The sequence below is a fragment of the Sorghum bicolor genome, chromosome 3 (genome assembly GCF_000003195.3).
Source record: "Sorghum bicolor cultivar BTx623 chromosome 3, Sorghum_bicolor_NCBIv3, whole genome shotgun sequence".
NCBI classification, from domain to species: domain Eukaryota; kingdom Viridiplantae; phylum Streptophyta; class Magnoliopsida; order Poales; family Poaceae; genus Sorghum; species Sorghum bicolor.
In genome coordinates this window covers 19,170,193-19,181,242 of record NC_012872.2, presented here as the reverse complement: position 1 = coordinate 19,181,242, position 11,050 = coordinate 19,170,193, and the positions used below count along the sequence as shown (strand labels likewise).

The 11,050-nt window shown below is 44.2% G+C and overlaps 1 long non-coding RNA gene across 1 annotated transcript; it reads right to left on the bottom strand.

Moving 5' to 3' along the window:
• Positions 8,853-10,801, bottom strand: LOC110434002. The gene is made up of 2 exons (XR_002451448.1): positions 9,249-10,801; positions 8,853-9,119 (listed from the first exon to the last, which is right to left on the bottom strand). It is a non-coding gene; the product is annotated as an uncharacterized LOC110434002 (long non-coding RNA).

The following is an 11,050-nucleotide window of genomic DNA, read 5'->3' as shown; positions in this document are numbered from 1 at the left end:
AAGTCTCGGTACGGATCGGAAGTTCCGGTCCGGGACCGGAAGTCCGCGCTGTAAGTTTTCTGCGGACCGTCTCGCGTCTCAGCTTTCACTTCCGGTGGCTGACCGGAAGTCCCGGTACGGACCGGAAGTTCCGGTCCAGGACCGGAAGTCCGCGATGTAAGTTTTCTGCGAAACGTCTCGCGTTTCGTTTTTCACTTCCGGTCAGTGAGCGAAAGTTCCGGTGTGCCTGTATTGGCACTTTCCGTTAGTCTTGAGTAAACCGGAAGTTCTGGTACCTGTTACCGGAAGTTCCGGTACCTTCCTTTATATATATCCTTATCTCTTTCTAACCGTTAGAGATATCAGAACAACTCTCTAGCTGAGCCTTCCATCCTGTCTAAGCTGTGACTCACCTACTCTCTCTCCCCCTATGTCTCCGAATCTCAATCCAGATTGTTTGAGCTAGGGAAGTGAGATTAGAGAGTTGGAGCATAGATCTACGACTTGAGCACTTGGTTTCCCCTTCTTGCAGGCTGGTTTTGTGTTTATTACTCTTGGGTTCTCTGAACCCTAGCCGGCTAGGCGTTCTTCATGGTTGCCCGTGTTGATTTACTAGTGAGGGCACCCCGAAGTGTTTGTAACTACCTCTTGACTCTTAGTGGATATCTTAAGTTAACCTGTGTGGTTGCTTGAGAGAGGAGACCTTCGTGGTCAGATCTTAGTGGTCACCTCAACAACGAGGACATAGGAACTCCTTAGTGGAGATTGCCGAACCTCGGATTAAATCTCTTGTCCTACTGTGGCGGTGGCTTCGACCACCCTCTTGCTTTGTGAGTTGTTGTCTGTCCTTTCCTCCTCCTATTTCACAGGGTGATATTCTTGGATCCGCAACTAGGAGTGAAAAGAAGTCGGTGAAGTTCAACACCAACTTCAACAATCTCTAGGAGTGTGTGGTGACACTAGATCTGAACTCCCCCTTGTCTTTTCTCAGATTTTGCAGTATCCTTAGGTAACCGGAAGCTCAGGAAGTCTACACCGGAAGTTCTGATCAAGCCGACCGAAACTTCCGATCCAGACTACCGGAACTTCCGGTCTGGTTACTAACTTTCGCAAGTTCAAGTTTGTGAGTTTCAGATTCTATCAAAAGGCCTATTCACCCCCCTCTAGGCCAATCAGGTCCTTTCAGGCGATCCAAGCTCTGTTAAACGTATGAACTCTTCATCGATGGCGTGTTTTGCTCTTTTCTTTTAAAAACTCCTGATTATTTTGGTCTAGCCAATAGGACTGTTATCGACATCTTTTAAAACATCGTATTGAGTCCCAGATACATTTCAATCCAGCCGATAGGAGTGTTATCGGCACTTAAACTTTTTATGTGTCGACCCATATGCTTGGGTAATACTTCTTCAAATATTTTCCATTCAATGCTCTGGGAAATTCAACTCCTTCGAGAGTTTCCAGAATATAGGCATTACCAGGAGGAGACCGACTTATCCGATAAGAACCTTCCCAATTGGGAGACCACTTGCCAAACTTTGAACTTTTAGTCCCAACCGGTAATATCAGCTTCCATACCAAATCACCATCGGTAAACTCCTTAGCTTTTACCTTTTTATCATACCACCTGACAACTCTCTTTTTATTTTCCTCTATACTTACCAAAGCCCTCAGCCGATGCCCTGTTAAACCATCTAATTCATCTTTCATTAAAGTAGCATAGTCATCGGCAGCCAGCTGATCTTAGAAAAATAGCCGCCTAGACCCAGTCTTAATCTCCCATGGTAGTACTGCATCGTGCCCGTACACCAACTGATAAGGTGAAACTTTGGTCGACCCATGACAAGCCATCCGATATGACCATAAAGCTTCATTCAACAATGTATGCCACCTCCTAGGATTTTCTTCAATCTTCCGTTTGATAAGTTTGATAATTCCTTTGTTAGATGCCTCGGCCTGCCCCAGTGGCGGAGCCAGAATTTTAAACTTGGGTATTCCTACTTTCACAAAGTTAATCTATAGGTTGAAAATATAGTCAATTATACTGCAAGTTAGCAACTTTAAACTAATATTTGCTTTCTAGAATATAGACTTCTAATTGAAATGCTAGTTTTTTTATATGTTTTGAACTCAAATGTGCAAAATACTATATATTATAGCATTATACATTTATATATATAAGTGTATACACATATTTACATAGAAGTGTACCAAAATAGTTGGGTATTTCCGGGAATACTAGGGAATACCCCTAGATCCGCCACTGGCCTGCCCATTAGCTTGAGCATAATAAGGAGAAGAATTTAACACTTTAATTCCCATACCGATTGCGAATTCATCAAACTCACCCGATGTAAACATAGTACCCTGATCGGTAGTAATTGTTTGAGGAATACCAAATCGGTAAATAATATGCTATTTCACAAAATCAATCATATTGGCCGATGTAACTTTCTTCAAAGGAATAGCTTCAACCCACTTGGTGAAATAATCAGTAGCAACTAAGATGAATTTATGCCCTTTGCTAGATGGTGGATAAATCTGGCCGATCAAATCAATAGCCCATCCCCTGAACGGCCAAGGTTTAACAATGGGATTCATGGCCGATGCGGGCGCCCTTTGAATATTGCCAAATTTCTGACATCCTTGACACCCTTTGAAATACTTAAAACAATCCTCAAGTATAGTTGGCCAATAATACCCATTTCTCCTGATCATCCATTTCATCTTAAAAGCCGACTGATGTGCTCCACACACTCCTTCATGGATCTCTCTCATCAAACTTTTAGCTTCATCATCACCTAAGCACTTGAGAAGAACTCCATCGATCGTTCGATAATATAATTCATCCTCGAGGAGCACATACTTGGTAGCTTGAAACCGAACACGCCTCTCAACCTTCTTAGATGGATCCCTTAAATAATCAATGATTTCTTTTCTCCAATCATCAGCACTGATTGCCGATAACGTGTTCAATATGGGTTGATACCCCGAGGCATGCTGAGCCAACCGATTAGCCTCCTCATTATGTAACCGAGGAACATGCTCTAATCGGAAATCTTTGAATTCCCATAATAGTTGTATACTCTTTTCGTAATAAGTTATCAGGACTTCGCTTCGGCATTCATAGCTTCCAGCCAATTGATTTATAACCAGCATAGAATCCCCGAAGATTTCAACAGCATCAGCATGAACTTCTTTCAACAACTCCAACCCCTTGATTAAAGCTTGATACTTGGCTTGATTATTTGTTGACGTGGCAACAATCGGCAAACAGAACTCATACTTCCTTCCCTGAGGGGAAATTAACACTATGCCGATTCCTGCCCCCCGGTCACACGTGGATCCATCAAAGAAGAGCGTCCAAGGCACAATTTCCAAAGTCTCCACTACACCGCAATGTTGAGTCACAAAATCGGCCATGCCCTTTAACCGCTTTAGCCGATTCGTAACGTAGATCAAATTCTGACAGTGCCAAAATCCACTTACCGATTCTACCACTCATAATCGGCATATATAGCATATATCGGACCACATCATCTTTGCATATAATAGTGCATTCGACCGATAGCAAATAGTGCCTCAATTTAGTGCAAGAAAAATATAGGCATAAACATAATTTTTCAATGGCCGAATACCTGGTTTCAGCGTCAATCAATCTTCAACACCAAATGCACACTTATTAGGATTCATCTTTAAACCATGTTTTCTTGTGCACTCCAACACTTTTCGCAGATCGGCAAGATGCTTTGTGAAATCCCCAGACTTGACTACCACATCATCAATATAAATTTCTACCAGCTTGCCGATAAACTCATGAAAGATAAAATTCATAGCTCTTTGAGAGGTAGCACCAGCATTTTTCAAGCCAAAGGTCATGACTATCCATTCAAACAGCCCAACATGACCAGGACATCTAAATGCAGTCTTCAGAATATCTTCCTCAGCCATGAATATCTGATTATATCCTGCATTGCCATCCATAAAGCTAATAATTCGATGTCCTGCTGCAGCATCAACTAGCAAATCGGCAACTGGCATTGGGTAGCCATCCATCGGCGTAGCTTTGTTAAGATTTCTAAAATCAATGCAGACCCGAAGCTTCCTGTTTTTCTTGTAAACTGGAACAACATTGAAAATCCACTCGGCATACCGACACTGCCGAATAAATTTAGCTTCGATAAGTTTGGTTATTTCGGCCTTAATATCAGGAAGAATATTAGGATTACATCGGCTAGCTGGCTGCTGATGTGGCCGAAACCCAGACTTGATAGGCAACCGATGTTCAACAATTGATCGGTCTAAACCAGGCATTTCGGTATAATCCCAAGCAAAGCAATCTTTATATTCCTTTAAAAAATCGGTTAAATGTTGCTTACACTCAGAATCTAACTTAGCACTAATGAAAGTAGGTCTAGGCTTATCTCCACTACCTATATCTACCTCTACTAAATCATCGGCCGATGTGAACCCCCGGCCTAATTTTCCATCATCGGCAAACCTATCCATTAAAACTCCTCATCAGAACCAACTGCTTGGATCGGTGGAATTTCATAATCGACAACTTTGAGGAAATCCTTTTCCCAAATTTCTCCCGAGATACACCTGGTCCTTTCATAAGTATCCGCCTCTGCCGATGCAATGACATAAGAAGAATCTCCCGGGACAATCTCAATCTTGTCACCTACCCACTGAACCAAGCACTGGTGCATTGTTGATGAGATGCAACAATTGGCATGGATCCAATCTCTCTCTAGTAGCAGATTATAAGCACCTTTTCCACTGATCACAAAGAAAGTTGTCGGCAAGGTCTTGCTGCCGATGGTCAACTCGACGCATATTGCCCCCTTAACTGGAGACACATTTCCTTCAAAGTCCTTTAGCATCATATCGGTTTTGGTCAAATCTTGATCTCCCTTCCCAAGCTTCCGATAGACTGCATATGGCATAATATTGATAGCAGCCCCACCATCAACCAATATTTTGGTCATCGGCTGTCCATCGACTCTTCCTTTGACGAACAAAGCTTTAAGATGCTGCCTTTCATTGTCAACAGGCTTTTCAAAGATAGTCGTCATCGGATCCAGAGCCAACTAAGCTATCTGGTCGGAAAAATCCAGCTCCTCATCATCACTGGACGGCGCAAGGAACTCCATCGGCAACATAAATACCATGTTGACTTCTACCGATGGCCTTTTTCCTTTAGGATCCAGCTGCTGCTGATCTTCGGACTTGCCAGAATTCTCTCCCATGTTCAAGTCTTCTCGTCTTTCACGCTACAGCCTTCTTTTCTGTGTCCTAGTCAATCCTTCTAGACACCACGGAGGAAGTTGTGGCTGCCTTGCCGACGGGCGACGAGCTTCCCTTGACTCCACTCGATAGGTGTTAGCATCCCACAAAATATGAACCCATCGGGAACCCGTGCATTGGCCATTTCTTCAAGATCCTCTTGGTTTCTGGGAAAATATTTGACACGGTCACCAAGTCTGTCATGCACACTGAGTTTTCCCCCTAGCCGGTCATGAACTGAAGCTCTCCCCCTAATCGGTCCGTTAAATTGTCGATCGTCATTTTGGTAGTGCCGATCAGGTCTATCATACCGATCATAACCATTGCATTCAGAGAAATCTCTAACAGTGGGCAATTTAATGTTCTGCTCACAGCAATGGATAAAGAACGGGCAGTTCTAGTGATCTTTATGCCGATTCCACTCCTGTCGGCGCCTCTCTTCTTCCCGACGATAATCTTTCTTGTTGATGCCGATACCGATCTTCACGTTGCTGCCAAGTCTCCCGATGCCTTCTATGAGTTATCACAATGCCAGATCGGGGAGGTCTTCCTGAGTTAGTTCCTTCCTGGATCAAACCTTTTCCTTTAGCATCGACAGTAGTAATCTGATGCTGAGGATCCACCGATGCACTTCTTTCAGCTGCTTCTGATGTCAAGACCTTGGTTTTTCCCTTAGCATCCAACATATTTGTTGGGAAAGGATGTTGATCAATCTTCATCGGCTTCTGAGCTTTAGAATTATCAAACTTGATCCTCCCAGATTCTATAGCCGATTGCAGCAGCTGTCTGAAAACCTTGCACTCATTTGTGCTGTGGGATGTTGCATTGTGCCACTTGCAGTATTTCATCTTCTTTAATTCTTCAGCCGATGGAATCACATGATTGGGAGACAACTTGATTTGCCCTTCCTGAAGTAGAAAATCAAATATCCTATCGGCTTTAGTGATATCAAATGCAAACTTCTCTGGTTCTTTATGCCCAAAAGGGCAAGACATTGGCTTCTTATTTTTCACCCATTCTGCCAAGCCGATGACTGGCTCCTCATCAGAATCTGAGCTTGCTGCCTCATCAACAAATGACACCTTTTTGTTCCATGCTCTCTTAGGCTCAAAGGGTTCGATATCCTGGTCAGAAATCCTCTGCACCAAGTGACTTAGACTCTCGAACTCTTGAGAAGCATACTTGTCTCTGATATGTGGCAACAAACCCTGGAAAGCCAAATCGGCTAGCTGCCGATCGTCCAGAACCAGACTATAGCACTTGTTCTTAACTTCTCGCAACCTCTGCACAAAGCTTTCAACCGATTCATCATTACGTTGCTTCAACCTGACTAAATTGGTGATCTTCTTCTCATGGACCCCAGAAAAGAAGTATTTATGGAATTGCTTCTCTAGATCGGCCCAAGTAATTACTGAGTTGGGAGGTAACGAAATAAACCAGGTAAAAACCGATCCAGACAAAGATGATGAAAACAAACAAACCCTTAACTCATCTCTGTTAGCAGCTTCCCCACATTGAATGATGAACCTGTTGACATGCTCCATAGTCGATGTATCATCCTGTCTAGAAAACTTAGTGAAATCTGGTACCTTGTACCGATTTGGAAGTGGAATTAAATCGTATGCAGGAGGATACAGTGTCCGATAAGAGTAAGTGTTGACTTTGGGCTTTATCCCAAATTGGTCTCTCATTACTTCAGCTATCTTATCGGCCCAATAGGCATCGGCATCTTGCCGATGAGGCGGTTGTGGATCTAGCGCCTGCTAATAAGCTTCCACGTGTCTCTGAGGTGCACGATCTGCATGGAACATTGGGTTAATCATCTGACCACCAATCTGCTGACCAAGATTCATCGGCTGGTTGACCAACCCTTGATTCTGAAACCCAGGTTGGATTTGTCCCTGTTGAAACCCTGCAGCCTGATGATTCTGCTGATGCATATGTGGAAAGACTAACTGTCCTGTCCATCCACTGTTAGCATTCATCGGCATAAGCCCTGCTAATGACTGGTAATTGGGCATCATCATTGAATTGACGTACCCTGGCTGTGTCATAAACCTTTGTTGCGTCGGCATTGAATCTGCCGATGCGTTAGGCATCTGGAACGTTGGAGCTTGAGAATTTCCAGTGTAAGGTCTTGCAGTAGTAGTTGTAGTATACTGGAGACTCTGATTCATCGGCAGATTTGGAGGTGCCGATGCCATAGGAGCCTTGCCTGTCATATCAGCCACTTGAGACGTTCTAGGAGTCTTCAACATCATCTCTGGGGGCATACCATAACCCCACCAGTTAGGAGGAACAGATCCCGACATTGCCGATGCCAATAGATCTGTGGCAAGCTTGATTTGCCCGTCTGATGTTGATGGATTGGTCGTCATTGGTGTAGATTGCACATTAGTGACCCCTAATGTGCTTGGAGGAGAAGTAGCTTCTACGCCCGCAGCGGCCGTAGTAGCCGATGGAGCTGTGACCACTGGTGACCCTGGCTGATGATGGGCAGGACCCACATAATTTGGTGGTAATTGACCTTCCTTGAAAGTTCTAGCCACCGCATTGAACACTGTGTTGGACAGCACACCAGCTTGATTGATCAAGGCGCGGTTAATAGCACTGTCAACCATGTCTTGGAGTTTACCATGATTGGCTTCAAAAGTAATCTGCCGAGGTGCCGACAATGCTTTCTTTTGGATCACATCGCCGCTCCTGTTGATACTAAAGGATTTCAAGCATTGCTGCTTGTAGTCCTCCATAGCTTTTGCAATAGCTTGCTTCTGCTCATCTCTGAGATTGGCTTCCGTCACGGGGATGACGTTCTCCAAGTCGAAATCGGTGTTCGACATGTTGATCTTGATCTTGAATCTGTCCCACTGGGCATGCCAAAAGATGTGTTGGTGCAAAAGCTGATCTGCAAACACAAAGGGCTAATACCCGATTCAAACGTTAAGACGTGCCAGCCGATTTGACCTTACAATCGACAAAGGTGGTAACTCGACCACTTTGGTCCCGACAACAGCGATACGCCCGGATGTCACGGCCAAGAGGTGATCACGCGGAACTTGAGAACACGCCGAGTTTAACTCGACGAATTCCTAAGAACTCGTAATAAAAAGAAAATGTGACGAAGTCGTCGAAAAAGTAGATGCTGGAATATGAGTAAAAACTTGTGTTTGATTGATTGATAGATTGTCTCATTACATTGCCCTAGGGTCTACCTTTATACCCTGTCCGAAGAATTACAACCAGACACGACTAGGACTCAAATTCCAAATTAAATAGAAGTCGTACACAAAACGAATTCTAATTACTAAGGAAAACATTAAACTATCCCCCGTAACTGATCGGGACACCGCCACGAATCAATCGGTAACCACCGCGCTTTTCTTCAGAGTCATCGGCAGACTGCCTGTTGCATCCATCGGTAAACACCGGCACTGGTCATCGGCATCACCACCCCTGGACTTAGTCATATTCAATTGTTTCTCCATCGGCACCATCCTCCATCGGCAACCTCCCTGTAGATTAGCCACCATCGCCTAATCTGCCGATCTACGCTTCATTAACTCCAGATGCGTATCCAGAGACACGTGTCAAAAAACGGTGTCAACAGTATGGCACTGTATGCCTTTCGTTTTAGAAAGAATTGGGAAATTACTCGGTACAATTGAATAGCAATATATAGTCCCTTTTTAAGATGCCATACTCTCAAATCATTTTGTTGTATGCCTTTTCATTTACTCTATATTTCTATGTACAAATCCTAACATCACCTATCACCAGGTGCAAAGCTACTGAAGCCAAAGACATGGAAATATGCCAGCTGTAGCAGTTAGTGAGACGGAAGTAACGCCAAGTACCTGAAAGGTTGATAAATTGGTTAGGAGCATCAATGTTTCTTAAATTATTGGGTCTTAATTACAATCATCTCGAGTTATTAGTGCTGATTGCATATCTTATCTATCTTAGGGACAGGTCTCATGGTGTACCTTGTTTACTGTCAGCGTCCAAACCACCATGTGGATAATCATACTTTTCCTCCTCTGGTATGGTGTTCACTTTCCAGGGCTAAATTACCATATAGACACAGATGCAAGTTGTGGAAGAGAATAGAATTTTATACCTGATATTTCTCCTTAATAACCAAGAGATGTGACACTATTTATTCTCGCATCAAATGGATACGGAGACTGGGATATATTGGAATACACTCACCTTCGCTGTTACCTTCCCATGAGTTGATGTGTTCTGCATTTCTTTGTAAGTGAGCTTGGTAGAGAGACTACTACTAGCTTGTAATCTTACTATTACAAATATTGGTTGTCAAATGTAAAAATCTTTTACTTAGGATAACTCTGAATAAATTCTCAAAAGATTTTTGTACAAATAATAGATTTTTGTATCAAAACCGCTCTACGCAAGCGGCATGTGTGATGAAATCAAGAAAAATTGCTATGAGGTTATACGTTTTACATAGTTTCTATGATAAGGGAATGTGTTTGCCTTCGTAGTTTAGGCATGGGCGGAGCCACCCATATGGCAAGGTATGGCTCTTGCCATATCTCAATTTCTGAGCCACTCTCTCCTAAATTACTTCCTGCCCATTAGCGCTTCTAGTAGATTGATTTCTTTTACTCTAAACTGCTGCTTTGAATACTCTGAAGAAGCCTCATTGAAGGCTGAATGCTTCTATCTGAACATACTTGGGGTCTTGAACTCTTGATCTCTTCTAGCTTGTGGGCTTGACTGTATGTGCACAGGCCGGCAATACATTTATTAAAACACACGATTAACACTAGTACATTGAGACAGAGATTCAAAGGAATTGATCTTGAGAAAATTAAGAATGCAGTTCAAAAGTAGAAAGATAGGAAAATGCAATTACCTAGGTCTCGTAACTGAAGCTTCAGCACTCGGTTTGTTCATTGAATTCATTCGCATCTTTTTTCAATATTTTATCTTAATATTCGATTTCTTCCATATATATATATATATATATGTAGTTCTTATATGTTTTGTACTTGATGAATAGAATTTAATAATTTTGCATTTGTATAGAAATCACTTTACTTTTAAATTATATGCTACCTATATTAGCTATTTCGATACTCGTCACAACTCAATTTAAATCCTTCCTCCGCCGCTGAGTTTAGGACTGAATCGGACTAGCATGATCGTTGAAGGTTGGAAAATAGGATTTACTCTTTTCACACCGCGGCGTGCTTCAGTAGGAAGCCAGACGTCCTGGTGCAGGGGCTCTCCGGTCGCGTTTTCGCCAGGCGTCGGAGGCTCCGAGCGGAGTTGCTTCAGTTCAGCCACCGTCCACGGCACCGGCAGTCCGGTGCTGCAAGTCCGCGAGTGCGGAGCGACGGAGCGTGGAGGGTCAGGCCGTGTTGGTGGCGCCTTCTGCGCTGATTAGCCCAGGACATCCACGGGTGTCTCGACAGGCAACTAAGCAGGCGATTGCGTTCTCCTCCGCCACGCCCTCCCGGCGAGGCCGGTGGGGTCGTCTCCGGCGTAGTTGGTGGGCGGAAACGATCGTGTGGCGAAGGGATGGGGATTCCACGGGGCTCGACGGAGCGAGGGGAGCTCGACGCTGCGGTGGCTGAAGGTCCCCCGTGCTGTCCTCGGGAGGTCTGGGCACCGCCGGCCGGACCTTCGGCGGAGTGCAGCGTCAGGAGGCGGAGGGCGGCCATTCGTGGAGCTAAGAGGGGCCTCCACGGGGAGGTTTCACAGAAGCTCCCTCTGCGGTCGCTTACCCGAGCCGGGTGCGGCGAGAGGACGGCGTGCA